Source organism: Lissotriton helveticus, unplaced genomic scaffold (genome assembly GCF_964261635.1).
Source record: "Lissotriton helveticus unplaced genomic scaffold, aLisHel1.1 SCAFFOLD_575, whole genome shotgun sequence".
NCBI classification, from domain to species: Eukaryota; Metazoa; Chordata; class Amphibia; order Caudata; family Salamandridae; genus Lissotriton; species Lissotriton helveticus.
The window spans coordinates 386,978-413,669 of NW_027611986.1; positions in this window are offsets into that span (position 1 = coordinate 386,978).

The following is a 26,692-nucleotide window of genomic DNA, read 5'->3' on the forward strand; positions in this document are numbered from 1 at the left end:
GATTCTGTGGCGCGAGGGGCTCTTGGAGGTGGTAAATTTTGGAAATCTAATGTATGGCCGAATTTAACAATTTGTAGGACCCACTGATCTGTTGTTATGATCTTCCAGCAATCGAGAAAATTCATAATCCCTCCCCCTATCCTTGAAACAAGTGGTGAAGGACCAGTAGACAGAGCAAGGAAGCCGCTATTGGCGTTTAGAGGTGTCTCTACCTTGATGCCCTTGTTTGCCTCTGGACGATTGGCGAGAGAAAGAAGATGATTGATTTTGTCGCTGGGAATACTGAGGCTTATATGCTTGAGAGGACTGCGAATAGGAGGAGAATCGTTGCTGATAGCCTCCTCTGTATATCGAGAATCCCCTGCCTCTTGCTCCCCGGAAAGGCACTTTTCGGTATTGAAGCGTGCCCAAGGATTTTGCCGTTTCCGTGTCTTTTGTAATGTCCTGTAAAGCATCATCTACATGCTTGCCAAACAGCATGTCTCCATCAAAAGGCAGATCCAGAATTTTGTTCTGCACCTCCGGGGGAAACCAGGTACATCTCAGCCAACCCTGACGCCTCAGGACAGCTGATCCCGCTAAGGCCCTAAAAGCCGTTGTAGCAATGTCCAATGCGCAATCTATAATTTCTGACGAAGATGTTTCCCCTTCTTCTAAAATCTTTCTCGCTTCCATCTTGGCACTCTCTGGTAGCTGATCAATGAAAGGAGAGAGATCGCACCACATTTGGCGATCATATCTTCCCAAGATTGCGTGTGCGTTCGAGGCTCGAACCAGAAGGCTAGTCATTGAAGAAAACCTCTTCCCAACGTTATCTAAGCGCCTGCCTTCTCTATCAGGCGGAGCTGTCAGGGGTGCTGCAGGGTTCCTTGATTTTCTTTGTGCCGCCTGGGAAATAACCGAGTCCGGTTTAGGTTGACCAATAAGACATGCCGGACTGTCCTCCGGGGCTTTATATTTCTTTTCCAGCCGCGGTAGAACCGGAGTTACAGTAGCTGGATTCTGCATCACTCTCTTGCCCTCCTTCCAAATATATTCCACAATTGGTATGGAACGGATTGATTTCTTGTAGGGCTCTTTGAAGTCGTATAAGAAACAGTCTGACTGCAAGACAGGGACTGGTAGGCCAAATCGTTTGGATGCCCTTTCCATAAAATTATGGAAGCCCCCTATATCCGCCGGAGGCGAATCCACAGGATCCGAAGTTGGAGATGCCGGATCAGGGATAACATAGTCGTTCCATTCAGTGTCAGGGTTTTGAACATGCTCTCTATCTTGGTCTTCATAAGAAGAGTCATCATCATCATTATCAGGCACTGTAATCACATTACGTCCTTCCGTCCCAGGCTGGTCACCTTGTGTCTGAGAGGTTGAAGCTACAGGAGTAGATGAAGTTTGCTGAGGCGGTGGCGGAGGAGGTGGATTGATTTCTGAGGTTTGAGATGGGAACCTCTTTTTATAATCTAACAACATCAACTGCAGATCATTTATCAATGAAGACGGCATGGCCACCATATTCTGGCCAGATGTTTGTTGATGTGCGTCCTGAGGAGTGAATTGCAATTCTGGATGATGTTGATACAGGTAATAATCGTCTGAATCTGAATCTTGATACTTCACTTGAAGCTGGGAAGGACTATATGCATCCCCATATGGACTTTCGTCTTCATCTGAATATTTCTTTTCCAGTAGAAGAGGTGGAGGCAATGGTGTCACCCTGCGGGGTGATGTCATCTCCGGTCTAATCAGTCTTTTCCTTATAGTAATCCTTAGTTTTTGGATCGTCGACGGTGTCGTCGACGAGGAGATCGTCGTCGCCGTGGAAAGAACTGTCGTCGACGGTGGAACAGCCGTCGACGGAGGGCTCGTCGACGAGGTGGATGTCAGGATTATTGTCGTCGACGTAGTAGTCGTCGTCGTCGTCGAAGCCATCGTCGACGACATCACCGTCGACGGCGAGGCTGAGAGCCTCGACGACGAAACCAATGCAGGAGCTGTGGACGGCGAAGTCATCGTCGGCGATGTCATTGGCGAAACTCTCGTCGACGGGCCTGTCGACGGAGATACAGCTCAAGCCAATGAAGTTTTTGTCGTCGTCGTCGATGTACCTGAGGAGATCGTCGGCGACGGACTGATTTTCTTCTCTCCTTTTGCTTCCTGAGGTGTACTTCAAGGTTTTTTGAATATCTTCTCTTTTCCTGATGGAGAAGAAGCCACAGAAAGGCATTGGCTTGCCTTTTTTCCAGATGGCACCTCAGGGACGAGTCCCTCCTTCACCTTTGAATGATGAGGAGATTTTTGGGGACTAAGCCTTTTAGACTTTTCAGAAGTATTTTGAGAGGCTTTAGCAAGAGGTCCAGCAGATCCTTGAAGATGCAGCTGAGGAGGAATCCTCACTGTCACTGGACAGAACCTCTTTCAGAGACTTCATCTTTTGTAGCCAAGTCAGAAGTCTTCCTTCCCGGTCTCTCAGAGTCTTAGTTGAGAAGGTTCTGCAGATCTTGCACTCAGTGGTTTTGTGGTCTGGATATAAGCAATAAATACAATCTTTATGCTTATCTTCCACATAAAGTCTTTTCGTCGAACATGTGGCACAGGCTTTGAATAAAGCTTTCTTTTCAGACATCCTGAAGAGAAAAAGTGTTGTAGAAATCCAACTGAAGAAAAAAACTGAGCAGAGCTCAGAGGAGACTCCTCTAGCACAACGTGCGGTAGAAAATCTGAGGCTCTGAGGCTCTCTCCTGAGGGTTCTATGGGGTGAGGCTAAATACCATCTACTTCAAGTAGGTGGTATTTTGCGATTCCTTAAGCCAAAATCACAATTTTAAAGGCACCCCTACATAGCATTTAAGGAATCGCAAAATTGCGATTCCTTAAATGCTTGAGCAAAATAAGGAATCGCAATTTTTGCGATTCCTTATTTTGCTAAGTGGCACCTACATACCAAAAGGCCGTTTGCGATTCGCAAACCCCTTCCTACAAATGCCCCTAAAAGAGGTATGCAAACTTTTGAAAAACCATGGCTCCAGAGCTTCAAGTGGACTGTGGCAAAAAACATCTGACCAGCAGTTCAGAGACATCAGATTGAATCTCAGGTTTGTCTCGCATGGAGATCTCTGCATCTCCCCAAAAATGACAAAGTCCCTTTCTGTGCTGCGACTTAGAAATGTTTTCAATCAAAAAACTCAAAAGCTCAAGAGCTTTAGCGAGACTAATCGGACTTGCTCATCCGCTACCATTTTTGCTTTGTCCATGTGTAGAATTTTTTCTTCAAAAAAACAATAAAGTCCTTTTTGAATTGGAACTCAGAAATGTTTTCCTACTTGTTGATTTCCAGACTTCTACAGGGAACAGCACACTTGGTGTAATCAACCCTGGCTTCTTTGTGATTGGACTCAAATTACGCCTTGCTCACGGTCTACAGCGACCACTCACTACCATTGGCACTCTGTGCTTTTGGTGCTGTTTTCACTTAAATCTTTACCAATTTATAACTACCTGGATGCCTGATGAATGTCAAGGAATCATTCATCAGCATTATCTTGCAAACATGTTTCAGCCAACTGAAACCGGCACTTCCTCCACCTCTAAATGAGAAAGGCAAACCCAGAGGTTGGGAAAGCAGATACTCTACCCATTTGTTTTAGCAATCTAAATATAAAATCAATAAAGATTTAGGGAAATATGGACTACACATAGGGCAATCACATTGTTCTTTGAATTTGAACCATCATTCTGGATGATATATGAGAGGAGAATAATTGTTGAATACGCAATCGAAAATACATTGGCTCATATTGTACTTTGTGAGTGGGTCCCCATAATGTATTTTAAGTTTTGCTTTGCAATATATTCGGATCTGTAGATGGCCAAACCCAAAGGAAAATAGCACTTATGCTTGTTTTTAATAAATGGGGCACTTATGGGAATGTGGTGAAATCTTGGCACAGATGTCATTTGTGAATTAATCTTTCCTAAATTAAAACAGGGTTGAAGTGACCCTTTTGGATACATGGATATTGTTCAAGTTTATATGTAGATAAATGGAGAAGGCCTATCGCCTTGTTTTTGCTTTTTAGCACTTCTTCATCTCCACTTAGATGGTAGTGCTGCTGTGGGTCTGCTGGGAACCACAGTAGGTGGTGAGCTTGTCAACCAGACAGGCGAGGGTAATGGTCAGATTGCCATTGTAAATGATGCAGCTGGTGTTGAAGATGGTGCTGGCAAGTGGAGCCAGTGGACTTCCATCAAGATGAGAGTAATGTGGTCTGTCTGGTTTAGGAGTGCGTTTTGATGTACATTCAGGCAGATAAGTTGAACCCTATAGAGTCAGGTTAAGGCCTGTGGAGGTAAGTGGTGTTTGTGACAAGTTGTGTCCATCATCCACTAATTTGGAAGCTAAACTCCTTCTGCCATTTTGTGGGGTCTGCTGGTTTTGTTGGGTCAGGCGATTTTTATGTCATCCTTATAGCAGAGTTGATGTCATGCACCTCTTTGGGTAGTTACCATTGGAAGATGCGTAGAATATTTGTTTTTTCCAGGACAGTTTTACAGACTGCTGCTTGGGACCTGTGTGTTACTCTCTATCTATAGGGATGTGGCTTAACATGGTGTATCATGCTCTTGTGAGTCTGTTTTGTTCTGTAACACGGAGGATCCTTTGTGGCCTGTGATCTGGACTGTCACTCAGTTATTTTAATCATTGTTTTTGTTTTTGTTAGATGATGCCCTTATGCCTGGATTTTGAGCTTCACAAAAGTGCTGTTCTTAGCAGTGTGCTGTAAGTGTCACATGGCAGGTTAGAACAAAGGACTGAGCATGGAGACTACATTTGCACCTAGTGAGACGTTCCCTGTTTATATGTAGATGCCGTGAGTAACTAGAAATAATGAATTCATGAGACAATAGCCTGTCTCCAGTTCACATCAAATTATATACCCATAATATCTAAATTGTTGGTAAAACGTTTGTCCTAGTTACCAAATTTCAAGGGAATGTATGCTACAAAAGCCCAATTGTACCCTATGTAATAACTGTTGTGGGGGTGAGGTGTAGGAGCCATCGCACACATCCCCAGAGAGTGTAGGACACTTGGCAGAGTGAATTACTGAACTAGTCCACGAGTGTAGAGCTCCCTTCTGACCTCTCTGTAAATCTATGACATTTTAGCCAGTTTATTTGAAACGTTCTGCAAAATGCAGTGTTAGGCTCGGTTTAAAAATATTCTTGTAAGGGGAGACCATATCCTTTCAAACCCTCCCATAGAGGGTCTGGCAAAATGTACAAATGGAAGCTGTACTAGTGGATCGTGGATTTCTCACAGATATGGTTTGGTGAAGCCAAGTCTAAAGCCTACTAGTTGTCACTAACTGCAGCCACGCTGCTGAACGCTTCCAGCAAAACAAATCCTTGGCAAACCTTTCTGAGACTAAGCAGCTGCAACAAGCCTGACAAGCACACAGCTGTTTTACCAAGAATCCTCAGGCACTGCAATAATAGCTTTTGGGTGCTGTAAAGCATCACACAGCTATGTGTCGCCATGTCGTTCTAAGTGCATGTCTACTCTTGATCATTAGGTCGAAACCTGACAAGTGCGGTTGTCTGGTTGCAAAAGACTTATTGGATACACATTGATAGCTAACCTGAAAGCAACTTCGCCCATTGTTTTCCATTCAACACTCTACTGTGTCCTCTCTCACAGTGTACTTTCCCACCACCATCTTGGTTTTTCTTGTGCATTGAGATTAAATAAAATACAAATGCTGCCAGGGCTCTTTGTGCACTGATTAGTTCACACTGGTGAATCACATCTAAATATAAGTCAGGCCAATTCTGCTCAAGCCCCCTGCTAAATCTGCATATTTTAATGGGCTGGCCCTTCCGGAGACTTGGAATTACACCTTCGCCCCCTTGGTAAAATGGAGGTAATAGAGGCGCATCTGCTGCCAGTAAGGCCGCTCAGGCCTCCATCGGGCCCCTGGCGCATTTGAACAGTACAGACACAGCCCAAATCAGCTTCCATGCTGCCCAAAAAAGTGGCCCACAGCTGGAACTCAAGTGCCAGCCCTTCGCCCGAGTGCTCGCCTTACCAATCCGATCCTAGTTACCTTCTTACCCCATCAACCACTCCACGTTGTCCTCTCTTCCAGTCCTACTCTCCCCCACTTAGCGCTCTACATTGTTCTGTCTCACCTCTCCCTGACTTACCCTAAATTGCTTCATCCCCTGCCCACACCATGTTTTAAAGCTCTGTTGCGCAAAGTAAAAAAAATTAAAAAAACTGTTTGGGTGCTACTTTTAATTCACCAAGTCATCTCAGATTGGTAAATACAAAAGAAATGCCTACACTTACAAAATGACACGGTGCCCAGACAGGGCACAAGCCGATGGTACATGCAGGTAGATGGCATCTACGAACTATTTATGAACTGCAGGTAATAAAAGGATCTCTGTGTTAAAAGACGTAACCCACTTTCATAAAATAAAAATCTGTCAACTGTGTGTTATATAATGTGCTTTACAGGAGACATATTAACACTCTATGCTACTTTAATTCGAAACTGGGAGTAGACAAAACACAGATCTCTCAAGCAAATAAGCTAACCTCCAGAGTCATTTTACCATAAATATCCCCTGAGATTTACAGGGTACATAAAGATCTCTGCAGCAGGTGCCTTAACCCGATAAGATATTTTAAAATGCAGACTTTGCAACCAATTAGGCAGAACAGATTTACTGTGACGTTTCTCCTTGCTGCCAATTTCTTTATGGCAGGGTTTAAAAAAAAATGGTTAAGTTGAGGCCCAGATTTTGTGTCAGGGTTGTGTCACTTTTTTGGCACAACCCTGACTCAAAATCATATTTTTGTTACATATTTTAATGCGTTGAAATGTATTTCTGATAGACCTGCTAAACGTCTGAGGTATTAAGATCTGATGTCACTTCCTGTGATGTCTGTTCCTGTGAGGTCATGGGTGATATGCCTCATCCTGTGGTGCCACGTGAAATGCCATATGTTGTGATGTCACACACTGTGATGTCTCTTGCATGCTGCCTAATTTGGTTAGCCCTCCTACTTCTTTTTTTGGACTTGTGCCCTGTGGTTACATCACAGTATTTTCTGTGTTTTTTAAAAATTTAGCAATACTGCACAGCAGCAGCGCTGGGTTCGGCATGGCTAAATATCATTGGCAAAGAAAATCGCTCTCATGGGCCAAACCTGTTGGCTTTGTCTATGCTTTCATTTTGGACTGAGGTGAGTGCTGGCAATCTGTGAAAAATGTTCATGTTTCCTCAGTAGGCGGGGGCTTAGTAATCATGCACAAAGCACATGGGCATTGCATTGATAGCCATGCAGACTATCAAGGGAGACGTCAGAATGGTGGAGATTGTGCAGTCAGAAAAGTAGCCTCTATTGGTGCAACAGTTGCAGTGGTGCCAGGACCCAGAGGCCTATGAAGTCCACTGACCATGATTATCAGTGGCGGCTCCCCCGCTAAGGAAAGGAGCGTTGTGCCACTGCTTTGAAGCAGTCAAATAAGGGAAAAATAAAATGATAATAACTTGGTGTTATTATAATTTTATTTTGTCCTGCTGCGGCAGCTTGGTGTGCAGGGTGGGCTTGGCTGCTCTGCTCACAGAGTATAGCAGGGGAGGAGTGGTGGGCACACTGAAGTACGCACAAGGCTTTGGCTGGCCTGAGAAGGCCAGCCAAACAGTCATGCGCACATAGAATTTTCTCCACTCATGCTTCATTACAGCCTGGGTGGAGAACATGCCTAGGCCCCCAGTCCCCGTCTGAGTGCTAAACTCAGGCGCTCAGACCAATCACAATGCTGCAATGCAGCATTGTGATTAGCTCGGGTGAGCCTGGAACTGCTTCCTGTTCTGTTACTATATCTCAACCCGGAGGAGAGACGACGTGGGAGAGACGCGGTAGGAGGTAATTGTATTTTTCTTTTTATATAGTTTTTAGACCCCCGTTAACACCCCCCACTCGCCCGCAATCCCAGATTCGTGCCGATGATTATTGCTGCATTTCCCAGTTCAAACAGCCACCAAGGTGGCATTTCCTTCCTTGCAGAAAGGCCCATGACACATTGGCAGCGTCAGTGTGCTCTGATTTCTGTGTCAGGGCTGTTGAAAGCATGTGAATTCATCGAGGGTATGTATGACACTCCCTGCTTAATGTGGGGTAAAAATTCTGACGCATCTATTTAGGTCACTGCGTTGTGTTAATAAAATTATCACGTCATTGTGCAAGGAACATATGATCGTCATCAGTTCAAGAAGTCATCTTACTTCGTGCCTTTAGCAAACATGCCAAAAGACCCGGGGGTAGATTATCAAGGACGGAGATAAAAATGATCGCCACTTTAGCGGCAGAAAACTGCAGCTAAAACGGCGATAATCAGCTTGATAATATGCCCTTGAGAATTCCAATAGAAGTCCATGTTCTGGTGTGAAGCCCATTATCGCCACTTTAGCGGCAGAAAACTGCCGCTAAACCGGCGATAATTTTAACGCTGTCCTTGATAATATGCCTCCTGATTCGGGGGGAAAATCTCAATTTTTAAAGCCAAAAATGGTTTTATGTTAGGACTCTCACGGCTAAAATTGTCTTTGCTTCAATGTACATTAATGGCGAAAATATAATACCGTGATTTTTTTATTTTTTTAATCTCCCTCTTTCTAGTTACAGCATTTTGGAATGAATACATTAGCTTGGCCATATTTTATTTTCATTATTTCCTATGTTTTAGGACAAGCGTTCAGTGGTCTCCGGTCATATGCAAATGCTCCTTACAGGGCCATAACTAGGAGCATAGCTTTTGGGAGCATGGTCAGTGCTGTTTTAAGGATTTTGGTGGCCTAGCGCAAGATTAATTGGGGGGCCCCTGTACAATTTGTTTTGAATTGTATTACCCATTTTCTGCTAATGTAAGCCAGCATAGAGCCAAACATTACTAAATTATATGTTGACCTTTAACAGGGCCACACAAAAACAGTTGAAATTTGCCTTGCTCGGGATCTAAAAAAATCTTTAAATGACAGAGTAGAAAGGGTGAGAGCTGGGGGTAGACAGAGAGAACAGAGGTTTAGATGGATAAATAGGACACACACAGGTCGATCAAATATAGATACATGTCACTTTCCCAGGGGCACGTTGGTAGGTGTGGGCCCTGGGCAATTGCCCACTTTGCCCAAGCCTTAACACGTCTCTGGTGCAAGGTCCCTGAAAATAACAATATAAATGAAAGGGGTCAGGGGCAATGTTAATTGTGATCATGGGTCAGGGTTTTCTACCTCAAGGAATGTTTTTGGAAAGCAGGTTGCATTTTGAAAGCACTTTAGTCAAATATGAATGCAATGCCATTCCTGACTCAGCCAAGTTGATGCTTGCAGCGGACAAGTGTTGTGATCTGCAAATCACAAGTTTGAGTCCCACTAACTCGGACACAGATTTCCATCCTTTTGTTTTGATCCTTCTGAAGTTGCCAAATTGAGTACCAATAATGAATTATTTAATTATAATCCCTGCTAATATTAGCTGTTACAAACTCCAGGAATATTATAAGAAAGACTACATAAGTTTAAGTACAAGCCACACATCAGGGGCCTGCATACAGTGCATATATCAGAGATTTTTAGGTCGAGCTGGTAAACTGCATCCGAAGGATGCAGGTGTCCAGCTGGAGACCTAATGTTGCCTGTCTCGAGGGAAGGAGGACAAGAGGGTGTTACGAGCTTTTTCCCTGGATTTGTGTGCGCGAACGCGCACGTTCCATCCTGCGCCGCGCCGTGCACTTCCCTCCCATACTCCCAGCCAGTCAGCCTAACGCGCATGCATGCACACAGACACACACACGCGCGCACACGCACTTACACTTACACAGACACGCAGGCACCCAGACAGGCAACCCCCTACCCCCCCACAGTCACACACACACACACGCATACACACAGACTCCAAGACACATACACACACACGCACGCACGCTCACACACAGCCCGCCGATGCACGCGCACGCACACACACATGCCCCCCGCCCTCGCAGCCCAGCAACAAGGCGAAGCCCCACTCACCGGCTTCCTTGGTGCAGCGGCTCTCACCGGCAGCAGGACTCTTCCTCCCTTCTTCGGCACCGGGGCGCAGGGTAGGCTCCTGCCTGCTCCGGTTCTCCAAACAATCGCGGCTCTTCCGTGGGAGGCGGGGTAGGCTCCCGCCCTCCTACTTCCTGTTTCCGGTTGTCCCGCCCGGCCTGCCTGACTTCCTGGACGCAGGCCGGCAGCTTGACTGCAGCACGCGCTTAAGTTATGTCAACAATCACAGATCCTGCTGTCATGCTTGGCCCCAAGGTTAGTATCAGCCTCATATTTAAGGGCGTGTGGAGAAAATGTTGTGAATTATTAATAGAGGTTAAGAAATTTACATATTGGTGCCCGCAGGTTGGTAGTTTAACCTATTGAAGCCTCTCCGGAGGCACCCCAAAATGTGAGAGTTGGAAGAATCAATTGTTCGTATGCATGGACAGCCGAGACTCAGTTTGAGGATGTTTCTAGATGACTGTGGATTGTATCTTATTAATGCGCTACGATATGCTTATTTTAGAAGTCCACATGTTCGGCTTTTGAAGTACCTACTTTTTGCTGTCATGTTTGAGCTTGAGTTCTCATCCTGCTACAGAAACGAGAGCTTAGACACTTAAGCAGTGTAAACAGAATGTGGCTATGTTGTATATTATGTATAAACAAATGCAGTTGTAATAACCACTTGGAGGGAATCTCCAAGCTCTGACAACTGTGAGTGATGTTGCAACCCCAAGTTATGTCATTACTTTTATGTAAAATGCTGGGGCACCCCAGAAGGGGTCCCAGTGAAGAGCTAGATTGTCAAAGCTTTAAAAAAGGACAAGACCTCCCAAATTCTTCTCAGCAAAAAGACTGAGGGTTGGCCCAGGCACAGTGAAAGAGCACCCCCGTTCCCACCCTCAGATTAAATCTAAATGTAAGGTTTTTGTGGGAATAGGACATGGTGTGAGAGACCGAATATCTGGTACTAGCCCAGTCTTGTTGCTGGTTGTCCTCAGCTGGTTAGAGCTCCCCACACTGAGACCCCCCTCACACATTTGTGGATGGAGTCACAGAGAGCCTGGGCGGTATCCATCTTGGCAGCAGGTGTGTTAAGGATCTCACACTGATCTCGTATTATTGCGCTCGCTGATACACTGAACATAATTTCACAAAAGTTCTTTAGAAAAGTTTAAGCTATTGCCATTATAAATTACAATAACTTTTATTTAAGTATTAGTTATTTAAAAAAATTAAACGCCATTGTTATTTGTAATATCAATACATCTAAGTCATAAATACAAAACATATTGCATTACAAATGCTATAGGTATCACATTTGCGAAAGTTATAACTATTGGCATTGTAAATGACAAAGCTATTAATTTAGGTATTTAAAAAAAAAAACATAAATAAAAACTTTGCCATTTACAATACCAATAGCTCAAACTTTCCTAATGCGAGACCTATTGCATTGCAAATGCTTGTTATAATAGGAATATATTTGATGCCTGCAAACTGTACATATATTAGAGGCAGCAATTCTATGAATATAGCTGAGGCTTTTGTACTGCAAAGGTATCTAAGGAGTTCACACACGACATGTATTGCAGGCATAGAAACTAAGTGCATACGCTGGAGGCCTGCATACTCTGCATCAGTGGCAGCTGGAACCCTAAATATTTGGTAAGGCAACCACTGACCAGCAGTGCCAAGGGTAGGACCGAGTTGGGAGCTAGGTGTTCGAAACGGTCGAACTTTGAACATTGTTTTATTCTCCAATGATCCTGTCCGCAAACGAAAATTCAGCCAGGACCTCATTTCAGCACAAATAAAACTGGTTCTAGTTCCCCCAGTTCAAATGCTCAAATGCAATTTGTATAAAGAACGTTCTTTTGCAGTTTGAGGTTTCAGAGCCCTGACACGCTAAATCTCCAACTCGGTGGGAAAGAAAGTATCTGCTTCCTTTTCAGACCGCATTGGATTTTTTGAAAGCCTTCCTGAAAGGTCCTTCCAACTGTTGTCTGACAGATGAGAAATGGGTGACAGAGTGCCATATGCTTAAGGTCGAAGAAATTCAACCATTCTTACCTAAGACATTTCACAGGAAATAGGGAATCATATTTAACATCCTGCTAATACTAAAGTTAAAGGGGAATAAGGGTTCAACGGGGTATCAATAAGGACTTTAGCACAACTCCGAACCAAGACATGAAAATCCTAATTTAAGTTAGCTCCTTAACTTTAGCTCACAACCCGGAAAAACTCACTTAACACCATCTTGCAGTAGAAATCCCCGTCCCCACTCCTCCCTCCAGTCAATCAACTCAACGCAGTTCACGTGCTGCACTACGACGCTCGAACAGCCCAGGAGCAAGGCTTCCTTGTGGCCTGCCCTCTAATCCCTCATTGCAGTGCAGTGTACCACAAGTGTTGCAAGAGCTGTGGATGTCCATCTGCATGTCCACTGGTCATTGCAAGCTGGCGTTGCATCTTGCTGAATCCATTGCAAATGACTGGCCACGTGCTGCCCCTTGTCTGCGAGCATGCACTCCCCGGCAGGGACCCCTAATCCATTCCCTACAGTGAATAAGTGAGTCTTGGCACAGAGTGGTATTTCTTGTGGGGAGATTATGCATCAGAGGGACATTAAAGGATATGAAAGGAACAGTCGCAGCTGGCATGACTCGCGGGAGAGGGGGTGTGGTTAATTTAATAAAAAAATTAAATCCTACCTTCGCCTCTGGTCCCGCGTCTCCTCTCCTCTCTCTCCTCACAGGAAGCAGAAGCAGGCAGCCTCCTTCTCCTCCCCTAAGCCAATCACAACCATGCAATGACAGTGTTGTGATTGGCTGGGACGCCCACAGCACAGGGGTCTATGGGGAGGCCGTTTTCTCCATGCAAGCTGAATGCAGCCTACATGGAGAAAACGGGCCCTGGGGCCGACCAAACAGTCAGCGCTCACAACATTGTGCTAGCCATTCCTCCCGACCCGCCCGCCCCCAACCAAACCCTTCTTCTGCTTTCTTGCAGTGCGAGAAGCAGAAACATAAAATGGTATAAATACCATTTTATGTTTCTGCTTCTCACAACACTGCCATACCATTATAATACCATTTTATGTTTCTGCTTCTCACAACACTGCTATACCTTTATATTACTATTTTATGTTTCTGCTTCTCATAACACTGCCATACCATTATATTACCATTTTATGTTTCTGCTTCTCACAACACTGCCATACCATTATAATACCATTTTATGTTTCTGCTTCTCGCACTGTGAGAAAGCAGTGGGGTCATGCTCCTCCGCCCACATTGAGGAGCTGCCCATGCTCTGCATACATCTGAGTCAGGCCGATGGAGGACATTTGCACATATTATACACATATGTCACTGGTAACAATGTGCAAATGTGTTATGGTGTGTGAGGTGAATACATTCATCCACACATGTCACAAACTAACACACTCCTTGGGTTCAATGGCCCAATATCTGTAAATAGAGAGAAGCACATAGGTAAACATGGAGGAAAAGGTAACAGTCATAGTTTCTGAATACATTATCCTGGAAACCACTTACCATCTCAACATTTGTGAGCACTGCAGATACTACAAAATCGAGGGTTGTGTGATGACATTGCGGCAGATATAGAGAAAGACAACCTGCGCAATATTATAATGCCATGTTGGAAGCCCCTATGCCATCCCATTCATCTTTTGTGATTTTTGTGAATTTCACACTCATGCAAGATAAAATACCATTGTAGTGAGCAGAAGAAATACCTCAGTAAGAGGCATTCTAAGGCCTCCATAAGGTATATTAGAGGCGGGCAGGCACTGTACTCACATATTTGTCAAGGGCATCAGCCCAGCTGTTGTACCTATTCGGACCTCTAGACCCTGGCTTGCATCTTGTAAAACCGGAGCTCCACCTGGCTCAAAACTCCAAACTGGCGTGGTGCATTGTGAATCTGCCCCTATGTGTGCGGCTGTGCTGTCAGACGTCACATGGATGGGCCTCAAGTATTCTCTTCATTATGTGTAAAAAAGGGGTTGAATGTTCGTGCGTTCAGCCTTATTGTATTTAAAAGGGGCATAATGTTGGCCTCAGTAACATACATTATGAATTTTTGAGTGAGCCCTTCCTTATTCTAAATGGACCATACTATTGTATGTCAGGTTGTAAAAAAAGGGGGGCTATGAAAAAAAGTCCCCTGAGCTTGGTCATTTAGTGAAGTAATTTAATTTTTAGTTCCCAGAAATGAGAAGATATGTGCATTGAACCCAGGCAAAAGGGCCAGAAAAACGAATGAGTGGAGCATTCCAATGGACAAAGTTAGATAGGAGCAATTCTCAGACTGGAGGGACATCCAGGGGGGCTGGTCAAAGGTGTTCATATACTGTCTGAATTTCTAAAAATGAGCCAGTTACAAGTCCCAACGTACTGGATTGACAGCGAGTGTGGGATTATCAAGAGATCCAATTGAATCACCATACCTTTGTTGAGAACTCTGCATTTCACAGCACTTGTCCCCCAGGCAGCCACACATCTGTTGTATTCATTTGTCATTATGCCTTTACCACACATGCCTTCATCACGCATATGCCTTTATCACGCATGCCTCTACCAAGTATATGCCTTTACCACACATCCCTTTGCAACAAATTTGTTGTAAAGGCATGAATGGTAACGTGTGTGTGTGATAATGGCTTCTGCTAACGGTCAAGACCGCATTGTAATGGCTGTGGGTCGGGCATGGCTGTGCGAGATTAGCGCAGGATTGCAGATTGTTCATAACAGGATTAAGGGCAGTGCAGTGCAAGCTGAACACCATGCTGCATCTAAAAAGGAGAACAAAATGGCGGATTTGTCTGTGGATGCGAGCTGCCGGTACCAATACAGTTCTCTCGCCTTCATATTAAGCAAGAGCTATGAACTCCCCAGTCGGGGTCAACAGCAAAGCCAGTGTATTTCCTCTGTCTTTCCAAGATCTGTGAATCTCTAGTCTCCTCTCCTGCTTTCTCACCCTATGCAGCACCTTTTTAAAAGAGGTGGAAAGTGTTGTCATTTGTGAGACACCCCACAATTAAACCCTGGCACATCATCCATCCGCCTATATTCTATAACACTAGTAGGCAAAGCCCCTGTCATTCCTAACCACATACAACACTTTCAGAGATTTGCAAAATGACAAAACTCTCCAAAACAAGTCTTATCAGCTCCATTTACCTTCTCACCGTGTCTCTCCCTTCTGACGAAAATGACCCCTCACACCAGTAATGCTCACGGTAGTGCCAGCCCTGCACAGCCTCTGAAATGGTCACAGTTATGACATCTTCTCTCGGAACAAGCAGCCTCTAAGATATTTTGTCCAAAGGCAGATTACGGAGCCACATATCCTTCCTCCTTCGCTCACACATGTCAGACAGCATTGTAGTGCGCAGTCTCAGAGTCATACACTGTATCAGTGAGTGCTCACAGCACTTTTGTGACGCAGCGCCGGCGCAAAGAAGCGCCATGCTGCGGGGTATTTACAATGTGACGCATCTAGGGAGATGCGTCACGTTGTAAAGCCCTGCACCACATGTGGGCGTGCCAGCACAGGGGAGGGCGTTCTGGTGCAGGAACTCCTCGCAAAAATGGCTAAGTGAAATCTACAAGATATCACTCGGTCACTTTTACGGCCATGCTGCGTCAAAACCCTGCGCCTGCTTGAAGCAGCTTGACGCAGCATGTTAGGGATAGGGGCACCCCGAACCTTGCTGGAGCTTGCGACGCAACTCCAGCAATGCGCCGCCTTTACGCCGGGGGATGCAACACGCATCTGCCCATCCGTGCACCACGGTGCGCTGCATTGTAAATGAGGCGCATCAGTGGTGGCGCACGGGTGGGCAGATGCATCACAACTTTTCTGGCGCATCCCTGCTGATTAGCAGAGATGCGCCAGAAGTAGTAAATCTGCCCCTTTATCATTACCACTCATGTGCCTTTCATGTCTTTATTTTTAAAACCTTTACCATGAATATGCTTTCAACATACATGCCTTTAGAACGAAATTCGATGTAAAGGAATGCATGGTAAAAGCATATTTGTGGTAAAAGCATGGATACTGAAGGCATGCGTGGTAAAGGCATATGCATGGTAATGAATTTGTGGTAATGGTCAAGCGTGGTTATGACCGCTTTTTAATGGATGTTTGCCCCAAGTGGCAGATGGGACCAAAACCAAGCTAACTGCATCTCCCTGTTAATCTTCCTGAGCGCCCTGTCCCCTACCGCTGGCTTCTTGTCTCCCCCCCCCTGCCCGTGGGGCATAAACTCTGTCCAGAATTACAAAGCAACCGGACCTCCAGGACTTTAACTGCATTAAGTTATGTTTCGGAGCCCTCATCAAAACCACACCCTTCTCCAGCACAAAAAAAAATCCTCCAATGGAAAACCAACACATTCTGGCATCTCCCTCCCACCAGCATACAATTTAAACACCTGACCAACTCATGCAATCTCATGCCACCTTTCCCCGGTCAAGTAACAGAAAACAAGCGCTGGTCAAATCTCAAGTTGATCCCATAGCTCCTCTGCGCCGCCTGATGCTCCGCCCATTTGATGAAGGAATTTCCTACTACTCAGATCGATACGTCTTCCATCACTGGACCAGCAATCGAATATGAAAGAAAAAGTAGTGGTAAATATTCACCAAGAAAGCTCTGTTGCGCTGCACTTCCCCCCAGTGGCGCGCACATATCTCCGAATGCACTCTGAAGACCAGCGCACCAACCTCATGCTTGTCTTCCCGTGCCCAGCCATATTTGACAGCTTTGATCGCAGTGCCAATCCAGAACAAATGTCTCCCATAATCAGCCTGGGGAAGACCCCCAACCCAAAAACATGCAACAATTTCTATGCCCTTGCATCTCTTGCTGAGTGTCTGTTCACCACCTGTATGACAGGCATGTTCTCCACTCGGAAATGCACCCTCCGGTGCGCCAAGTCTGCTTCCCACAGTGTAATTGCTGCTACTAATGGAAAGCAATGCTTCTTTCTCCTGCCTTCCACTGTGCCGGCTATTCCTCTGCACACCAACGACCCTGCAAGAAACAAACCAAAACCCAGACCTCCAGCCGCGTCTGTGGATATCTGCACATCTCAATCAAGGTGATCCTGACGGGCCAATGGAATTCCATTGAAGGGATTCAAGAAGAACCCCCACATTCTCAGATCCTCTTTGACCCAGCCAATATGAGTATGTAATGTTGCGGCAGTGATCCACCTCCAAGGGCCAAACCTAGCCTCCTACAGAATGTTCTCTCCGCCCTAACCACCCTACAGGCATAATTAAGTTCACCCAACAGGACCTGCACTTCCCTCACCTTCACCTTCTCTTTGGGCAGCATGTTTGCCAACAATGTCTGCATAGCTTCCTTTGTTTCTTGTGGTAACTTTGCTTCCATTTTTTCTGCATCCAGTTCAATCCCCGAAAAAACAATTCCGTACTTGGGCCCACTGGTTTTTCAGGAGCCAGCGAAACACCTAGGGCACCCATGAGCTCCTGGCATTTTACCAGTGCGTGCAAGCAGTATGCCGAGCCATTAGAGCCCCCATAAAAAAGAAGTAATCAAGGTAATGAGTCACCAACTTGTGGCCCATATGCCATGTAAAGAGCCACTGCAATAAGGAATTAAAGCACTCAAAAAGCTACCAGCAGAGCCTTGTCCATATACCATTTTCCTTTGAAATGCATGCTCAACAGCTCAAAGTCATCCAGAAGACCCGGGAGCAGACGAAAAGCTGATTTCATATCACATTTTGCCATCTGTGGGCCTTGCCCTGCGAACACCACCAGGGACATGGCCACGCCCACTGAGGAATAGGACACATAAACCGTTTCTTCAGGAATTAATTCATTTACTCACCTGCCTTCAGGCCAAAGCAAATGCTAGATTAGGTGAAACTACCCCTGCTCATTTTTTAGGCACAACACCTATAGGTGGCACAATCAAGTCCGCCATTGGCCAGTCGTTTACAAATCCAGCTCCGGTGCTCATGAGCCGTGGAACGCTCGCATGTGGAGATAATTCCCCTGCTGTGGTGAGCATTCCATGGAAACGGGTGTGGTCATGACGAACTCAGCTCGTCATGAGCACACGAGCACTGTGCCTCATGACAAGCTGAGCTCGCCATGAGCACTGGGGCACTGTGCGAGCCCCCCCGCCCACCAGGGGAATTACCCCCGCACGGAAGGGGTTAAATGGGCCCACCATTCTCCCCTCCAAAATGTCCTTGTTGAGATAATTCCTGCACTGCGTTTTTCTGTTCTTTTGAGGACCTCAAATTATCTGCCCACCTCTAAACCTGGAGTCCGTCAAACCCTTCCCTTAAGATCCACGCCTCTTCTGGCAGATCATAGAACCCCAGCCAGTATTCCAGCCTGTCCAATTTAACTGGAGCAGGAGCTTTCGCCCCAGGTCGCTGTGTCTCTCTGCCCCCTCTGTTGCTGTACTGCTGCTGGTGTGGTCCTTGCCTGCGTGCATAAGGCTGCCACTGCCTTGTGCTCTGTCCTTGGTACCCGCCTGTATTCCCAAAACAGTTTATACATGCGTGTCTGCCCGCAAACTATGAGCACTCATGCCTAAATTTCTAGTACTCGCGGATACCCATTTCCTTTTTTTAATTCCAACATGGTGCCCCAGATCACCCCTGACCCTTAGTAGTCGGTACCACCGCCCTTGGTGGGCGTCCCTAAAAGGTCTAGTAGATTATTGGAAGTCCGCTGGCAGTAAAAGTAATTTTTCCGAACTTGGGGGGCCCATGGTATGCTACCATAGATTTGTATCCAGCTCCTCCCACTTCACTTCAGGATCCCACGCACACCTTGCTCTGAATTTCTCATCATATTGAGCCCAATCATACCCCACAAAAGTCAGTTGAGCCTAGTGTAATATGTCCATATACTTGAAAAGGGAAACGCAGTGTTCAGGAAATTTCTTGCAGTATACACTGGCATGAATTAAAAACACAGTGGTCCAGTTCCTTATCGTCAGGGCAACCCACAGCCTCTTGGACAGCTCGTACTCCTCCTCCATTAACCGTTCTTTGGAGCGCAGCTCCTTATGCAGGAGCATAAACATCTCCACATAATCCAGGTTCCATGTAGTCTCCTTCATTACCAACTTTATGTGTGCCTCCAATGGCTTCATCATCCCCATGTATGGTAGGTGCTTCATTTTCAGCTCCTTGCTGTCCAGCCCGTCTTTTTTGACACGCATACAGCCTGTGTCTGTCCTGTTTTGTCCCCTGAGTTCTCTCCTCTCTTCGCTCCACCATCCCCCTGTCCATCCACTCCTTCTCCTGTTTAGCTGGACTACCAGTCACTCCGGGGAAACATCCTTAACCACGATTTTTAAATAACGACTTACCTTAACCACGAAGAGTTAACAACGAGGAAGGCTGAGCCACGAACGAGGGAACAACGAAGAACGGAGCAACGAAGGACTGAACAACGACTTTCAGAATATCACCGTCTTGCCCTCATGCTCGTCTTCCGCCTACCATCCCCTTACGCTCACTACGATTGGGCATTGAAGGAGTGATACGTCACTCATCTCTGTCCAATCACGAAATGTCTCCGGGGATAGGTTAAGAAAAAAAAAAGTTAACATTGCCATCGTTTTGTCTGCACACGGAATAGCGTAAAAGGTAGGAAATTACTTAAAATGAAATCATGCAACACATAAAAAAGGGATTTATGGAGGGTGTGGGGGGGGGGGTTTCCCCCCACAAAAAAAGAAAAATTAAAGGAATTTAGTTGTTAAGGAAGTCGTTAAAAAAAAAATAGTTGTAAAGAAAAGATCGTAGTTAAAACATTCGTGGTTTAGGAGGTCGTGGTTCAGGCAGTAGTGCATCAGACAGTAGTTATTGAGTCATACAACCGTCACTCCGTCCATACCCAAGCCAACATCGGCCACGTACCTACCTTTTCCCACCCACCCACTCCCCCATCCCCCTCATTGTCACACCACGGATCAAGACCCATGGACACTAGCACTGGGCCTGTGCCCACCATCTGGCCCTTACTTGGCTCCTAGGTAGGTGCCCATACACATGCTTGCCGCCTCGCCAGTGGCCTCTGTGTACCTGATGTGGCACTGTGCCCGGCCTCTCTTGTCTGTAACACACTAAACAAAAATTCATTAGCAGCATCCTCCACACGTGCCTCAACCCATGCCTCCAAAGGTTCCTCTCCATCTTGCATCTAAGCTTTTTCGAGGCTATTCTCCTCGTATTCCATCATTGACACACCCATGGTGTCCTCTAACCTAGCCCACCTCTGGCCTACCCCCACAGTTTGTTGTGTTACTGCTGCACTGGCGTGAGCATTGGTCTGGCACCCAGGGACCAGGGATACCGCGTGAAACCCACCATACCGGTCTGCCGACACCACCCGTCCATCCTCTGTGCTGAAGGAGACAGAGGTGGCCCATGAACTACCCTTTGTTGGAGCCACTGAGGTTGTCCTGGACCTACTTATGTTGGCTGTGACTGGATCCCCCGAAGACGTCCAGCAAACTGATCGGGGCCCAGCCATCTTTTCATCTCAGTGCCTTTGAACTGTGCCAGGCCTCCACAAGCTGGGGCCCCGGGGCTTTAGAAAACTGCCCAGAAGCTCCCACCCTGCCCATTCCTTCCATGTACCTGGCATTCTGCATATTATCAGCAGGAGGCACAGCAGCGGCCTCCCGCATCCCTCCTCTAATCTTCACAGCAGGGGGTTCATCATATGCCTTCCACTCTATGCTTGCCTGTGGCATGGTGGGAGGGACTGCAGCGGCCTCCCGTCCGCCTATACACCCTGCTTTGGCGTTCTCATACACATGTGTGTGGTTGGGCCGCCACTGAATCTTCAAAGGGAGGTTCCACATCTCCCTGTGCAGGCATTTCCTGAGTATATGCCCTTTTGCCCTGCCCCCGCCTTATGCGGTTCAGATTCATGCTGCTGGGGTGCTACTGACAGTCTCCTCCTTCAAGCCCCCCATAGCACAGACCCACTCCCCCCGTACCTCGCGAGGCCGCTCGTCATGTATTTGAGTGACCTTGCCCTCCTACCTCTAGAGACACCGCACACTTGCAGTGCAGAGAGCAAGCAATTACCAGCCCTGCCAAGTGCCACGCATCAGACGTTAGGCTAATTCATTTCAGTGCGGTGGTCCGCATGACCTCACTGAAATATACTAACAATCATTATAGCGTCTCCTCTGTGAAGCTGGAGCACTGCTATAATCACCATACTGAGAAAGCTGCAGTAGCACTGGCTCATCTGCATGCAGGAAGCTGTACTAGCTGCTACAATGTATTTAACCCAGTACATGCACCTGACACCAGGTGACAGTGCTTTAAATGGGCCGGTACTCACCGGTACTGAGTACCGGCACTTCCAAATTTTCTAGCCCTCAGTGCCAGCACTTTTATTTTTGTCAGGGAGAGTACCGGTACCTTGATTGGTGGCCCAGCAGAGTCAGGTTCTGTATCCCCTACAACGTATGACAGATGCCGCTCTGCTTCCGGATCTTGTAAGCCATGAGGTCAACTTTTGCAGAGACGCTGGTAAAGTCCAGAGGCGCCCCTTTGCAATTCCTCACACTGCAGGGGTTTGGGAGGGCTTGCGTCACAGGCTGTGATTAACAGAGCAGGGTCTAGCCAGACCTTGCACTGTTGATTAAGCGTGTAATGACCATTCAGCTACAAATGCTTTAGCCCCCCCAGCAGCTCCCTCCCTGTCAGGTGCATGAAATAGCCTGGGCTGGTACTGTACTGGCCACACTTAAGCGAGTGGCAGTTCAACACAATCATACCTTCTCTTTTCATGTTTGTTTTTTTACAGCAAAGGAGCTGCTTCCCTTTGTGTGCCCCATCAACTAATCGCTGCATTTACATAACAGCGAGGGATCCATGGGTGTGAAAGTAGCCGTGCCCAAAGAGCATTGAATAGTAGGGAACTCTGCAGCACTCCAGAAATGTCCTCCGGTGACAACTGGCAATGGATCTGGCTGGGGGGGAGGTAGGGGGGGGAAACAAGATGTTGAACATTGAAGGAGGGATGTAAAAAGGTGAGGTGACAGCTGAAGTTAGGATTGGCACTTTTTTTTCCAGTTAAAAGTACCAGATATTTGTTCAGTTGTTCAGTCCTGAAATCGGGGCGTAAAAATGGCATTTTAACACAAATTAGTGTAGAGTTCAAAATCTGCTGTATTTCTTGTTAACTTTCATTATCGTTTATAAATATATATGTATGTATAAGGAAACACTTTTGAAGTGATTGAATGATTTATGCTTTTATTTACTGTTATATATCATATTATGTATCATCATGCCTGTCGTGACCCGACAGTGTGGGCAACGGACAGTAGGGCATTAGGACCCTGTGGGTCCTCAGGCAGAGTGACCAAGTCACCGGACACCAGATCCGGTGACGAGACAGGAAAGGGAACACACAATGACCAGGACATGGACGGAGATGGATGTGCTGACCAGCAGCTGACTAGGTGCTAACCAGCAGTTATGAGCGATGATAATAAAAGAATGTGAGACTAACCTGTGTCCCGTGGTTGGTGTATCTCCCTGCGCACACGAAGAACACGACAACTGGCGACGAAGAGTGGGATGCGATGTCCAGCGCAAGAAGAGGTAGAGGTGAGGCATCATCAGGAGGCCAGCAGCGACGTGGAAAAGATCGTGATTTCAAAATAGGAGCCCACCCTTCACAGTGCAGCCTAGAAGAAGAAGGAAGTGCTGAAAGAAGACGTGCAGCGACGTGGGAGCGCACCCCAAGCGCTGCAGAGAGAAGACCAAGTGAAGCGGTAAGCGCCGAGGAAAAGCGCGAAGACTTGAAAGAATCGGCGCGAGCTCTCGCGAGAGTCTCGGCGGCCATCTTAGAAACAGGCGCGGGAGCCAATAGGAAGCGAGGAACAGCGCGGCGGCCGTTTTGAGGCCAGGCAAAGCGCGAGAAAGCACAAAAGTGCAAAAGAAGCGACAAAAAAGGGTGAGTTAAAGAAAATTAAAGGAAAATAAGCAACAGTAGTAACGTAAAGGGCCTAAAGAAGTGGAAAAGAAAGAAGACAAGAACAACAAGTGGTGATAAAAGAAAAGTGCAAAAGAAGCGACAAAAAAGGGTGATTTAAAGAAAATTAAAGGAAAATAAGCAACAGTAGTAACGTAAAGGGACTAAAGTAGTGGAAAAGAAAGAATACAAGTGCATACCAGAAAAAAGAAGAGAATAAAAGGAAAAGGAGCAAGAATGCCCAGAAGAGGCGAAATAAAGTAAAACAAAGGAAGAAAATAAGTGCCAAAAAGAGCAAAAGGACAAAAAAAAAAAAAGACAGAAAGCACGAAGAGTCAGTGAACAAGTGCTAGAAATAGAAAAGAAGAACTGGTGGGGCCCCACAAAGCGAGGCTCGTGCTCGACAGCGGCGCCACGAACATCTCAAGAGAATATCAGAAACAAATAAGAGGACTAGGAAAGCTGAAAGGGAGAAAATTGCTACTGAGTCAAGAAATCATCGAGCCAGCAGACGGACTGACAGCCTGGGTAACACCAATGGGAGATCACCTGGAGTACTTGGATCCAACACTAGGCACGAAGATTACCGCAGATGCCGGCCCAGTAGGATTGGGCGCGATAATGGTCCAACACAAAGCAGAACGGACCACCAATCACTAAGAATGATTTAGGGCAAAAGAAAAGCAAACATACCACCAAGGACAGAAAGGTGGGGAAGAAGTTTGATGGACTACTAATTGAAAATAATTAACAAGCATGAAAGAGAACAAAATCTAGCCGACTACATGTCCAGACATCCACGGCCATACAAAAAAGACGCAAGAATAAGGGCGGAAGATCACCTAAACTACATCCTGATAATAAAGAGGCATAATAAGAAAAGGAAGAACAAAGACGGCCAAAGTATTGTGAGAACGACGGCGGACATTTTGAAGGGGACATTCAAGGAAAGGTCATAGAAAAAGAGGAGCAGCCATTTCAAAGACAGGCAAAGGGCAAAGAAGAAGAATAACACATAACAAGGTGAATTAAGGAGAACGCGAGCAATAAAAAGGAATAAAGAAAAGGACAGAGAAAAGAAATAACGAAGAAAATAAAGAGGGAAGAAAACGAAGACAAAGCAGAAAAGGAAGATAAGCACAGAAAAGGTCTGAAAAGAGAAACAAAGCAAAATAAATGTTTGATTGAAGAATAAAGGATAAATAAAGAGCAAAAGAGCGCACAAGTGGAAAAAGAGCAATAAGGCAATAAATGGTGCAATAAGAAAAGAGAAAATTAAAGAACAACAAAAGGACAAATCGAGAAAAGAGAAACAACAAAGAAAAGAAAGGAAAATAAAGGAAGCAAAGCAGAACAACAAAGAGAAACAAAAGGACAAAGATCGCACAAGGACAAAGAAAGAGCAAAGGAGAAGTTACAAGAAAATAAAGAAAAGAAGAAAAGAGAAAGAGAAATACAAGGAAACAAGGAAATAAAGAAGAAAAGACGGGAAGAAAACGAAGACAAAGCAGAAAAGGAAGATAAGAACGGAAAGCCCAGAAGAGGCCAAGACACAAACATAAGAAATACGTCGCAGGAAAGACGCAAATATAAGAAAACAAGGAAATAAAGAAGAAAAAGACTAGGAAAGCCCAGAAGAGGCCAAGACACAAACATAAGAAATACGTCGCAGGAAAGACGCAAATATAAGAAAACAAGGAAATAAAGAAGAAAAAGACTAGGAAAGCCCAGAAGAGGCCAAGACTTAAACATAACAAATACGTCGCAGGAAAGACGTAAATATAAGAAAAGAAGGAAATAAAGAAGAAAAAGACTAGGAAAACCCAGAAGAGGCCAAACAAGAATTTGAAAAAAACAAGGAAAAGAGAGAAGGACAAATAAGAGAGAAGCAAAAAGAAAGGAAAAGCCAGAGATAAGGCTAAATAAAGGACAGAAATAAGGATAACAACAAAATAAAGAGGGACCAAGACCCACCAAGAAAAAGGAAAGAGGAAAAGGACAGAGAAAAGAAATAACCAAGAAAAGAAGGACAAAGACCTACAAAGAAACAGGAGAAAAAAAAGGAGAACATAAAAGAAAAGGAAAGGAAAGACACAAAGACAAAGGAAACAAAATGGGTGAAAAAGAGTAACACGAGAGGACTTTGGCGCAGGAGAAACAGCAGCAAAAAGAAAGGACAAAGACATACAATAAGCAGAGCGGACAGGCGCCATCAAGGAAATAAAGGCAAGAGGCACCGCATGGCCAGGACCAAAGGTGTTGAGACAGAAAGAATATTGACAATAAGACAACAAGTCTCCAGAGAGTCACCGGCGGTGACGAAAGTGAAAGGATCGATGATAACGGCTGCCTATGACCAACAACGAATAACAAGAAACAGATGGCATTTCAAGGACAAAGAAGGCGGAGAAAGAAGAAATGGCAGCGACACCTGCAGCCACATGGACGGTGGAAGATAGAGGACAAGGAAGCGATGGAGACACTAGATTGACGAAGAACATGCAGTAAACAACAGAGACTCATTGAAGATATGTAGAATGACAAGTACTTTCTCTCTCTCTCTCTCTCTCTCTCTCTCTCTCTCTCTCTCTCTCTCTCTCGTTCGGGCACTCCCATCCATATAACTGTGAATGAGGACTATGGTGAATGTGTCACGAACATTTGTTTGCAACAAGGGGGGAGGTGTCGTGACCCGACAGTGTGGGCAACGGACAGTAGGGCATTAGGACCCTGTGGGTCCTCAGGGAGAGTGACCAAGTCACCGGACACCAGATCCGGTGACGAGACAGGAAAGGGAACACACAATGACCAGGACATGGACGGAGATGGATGTGCTGACCAGCAGCTGACTAGGTGCTAACCAGCAGTTATGAGCGATGATAATAAAAGAATGTGAGACTAACCTGTGTCCCGTGGTGGTGTATCTCCCTGCGCACACGAAGAACACGACAATGCCTAGCCCTGCCCACTTAAAACACCTCTAGCACCTTTTAATGAGTACCTGCACTTATTTTTTCCCATTTAAAGCACTGGGTAACACACATTTACTGACTGAAGTCAGGGTTCAGTCCCAGGGCTGCTCAATGGGTACTTCCGTTCCCTGCATTGTGAGTTTGTGAGTACAAATCGGCTGCCGCGTGAACAGGAGGCATTTTATTAAGTTTGCAGTCAGTGAATGTGTGCTACTAGACGCCATTCTGAAAGTGATCTAACACCAGGTTTTGTTGCCTACACATGGCTTAGCTTCGATCCTGGACTGCGAAGCAAGTTGAAACAATGAAGGGCGTGAAGCAAAAATGTGAACTCTTTTCAAGCGTGATTATCCTGATCTTTCCAGGGGCAGACTTGTGAAAGTACATCCTGCTGGCAACATGAAGCGGCGGTATTTATTCTGTTACGGGCTGACACAACCCCACCCGGCACCATTGGCGAGGCTGAGTGGGAAGTTTGAATCATGGACCGCTGTGGCCGCAGGAGTGATTGCCCTCAGCCCAGTGCAGTGTCACCAGTCAGTGTGTGAGCCAGAATGTGGTGTGGCGTTGGTTGCCACAGAAGTCCATGAGTGC